Raw genomic sequence first — 1,554 nt, forward strand, 5'->3', positions numbered from 1 at the left:
TGGTGCCCAAACATGAGTTGTACTAAGAAATATTGATGGTTGGCAACTAATCTCAACCGAACTTAATAGTGAATTATGTAAAATGGTGTTCAACATCAATGCCCAATGACATGCAATAATCATCAAAACTCTCTTCAGCGAATATGCATTATATCATCATTTACATAAATCAAGGAACTTATGGTCTTTATTTAATAGCCTATGGATTGAGATTCTCATGGCCTTTATTACAATTAAGTTGTGGCACTTCGGCTCTTCAAACTTAAGGTACTCATCAAGGAACTTCATGTCCAATCTTGAGGATATAGGGACTTCATTCTTGATCTTTTTGCATGATGAAACTTCGGGTCTAATCATTTTATGTGATGAGGATCAAGAAACTTCAGGTTCTGATCTGATCAAGAAATTTTGGGTCCAGTATGTACTTATCGTAACAAAAAGAAGTACAATAAATAGATTAAAGCAATAGGCGGTAATTCCAGCCATGGTAAATAAATTGCTTTTAAGTAAATAAAGCTTGGGACAAGGGCTTTGATTCAGCACCATTCACATAAATATGAAAGCTTTTAAGCAAAGGGTAATAATTCTACCCACTGTAAATCAACAGAACTTGTGATATGGCTTTAAACCAACACCATGCACATAAATATGCCAAAATAGAAAATGCAATGATTTAGTCCCCATCTTTTGCTTTTTCCTTCTTCTTTTTTCTTGGTCTACCACTTTCTTTTGTATCATTCTTTTTATTTTTATTTTCATTTCACAACTTTAAGTCCCTTTAGTTACTCAGGAAGTAATAGTAACAATAAGTTCCAATTGGTGTTCCTCCTCCGGTGAGTTTCGAAAAAGTCGAAACAGTTCCCATAAGTTTTGGAGTCAAGAGTGTCTGCAACTTATGAGAAGATCATACCGTTATATTTAGCTCAAATTTTAGTATGATATGGATAAGAGGATACTGAACAACTTTCGTGAAGAAACAATTTCGATCTGAGATACCGAAATAGAGTTTTGGTACTCATAAGGTGCCTGTCCAATTTTCTGCGGAAATTAAAAACTGGTTTGGTATTTCAGGCATCTACGATAATCGCACTGTTGGAATATTCTTCAAGAAGAAAGTATTTCAATCCAGTGTCTGCAAGTTGGAGTTCCAAGGTTGTTTACATGGCTGTCAGATTCCCTACGAATTTTGAGTCTGTACTCTTTTGCTTCTGCAAAAGATGATATACAATCATACAACAACATATATATATATATATTTGCTTCAGAAAAATCAGTAGTACAAAGATTTTAAGATTAAATGAAAAGATTTTCTTATCTGTGAGATTTCAGCCTACAGAGGTGAACATGATTTGTGACGTTATGCTTTCCACTGACACAAGAGCTTCTCGTGCTGATAACGTGTTGTAAAATCGATGGTGTGTGCAGTGGAATAAATAAACAAGACAAAAAATTTATGAGGTTCCTCTACGGTCAGTGTGACTGGAGTACGTCCTCGAGGCAGTAGTGATGCTTTCATTTATAATCTGAAATAACAAGATTACAAAGATAACTTTC

Source organism: Malus domestica, chromosome 16 (genome assembly GCF_042453785.1).
Source record: "Malus domestica chromosome 16, GDT2T_hap1".
In the NCBI taxonomy this organism is placed as follows: domain Eukaryota; kingdom Viridiplantae; phylum Streptophyta; class Magnoliopsida; order Rosales; family Rosaceae; genus Malus; species Malus domestica.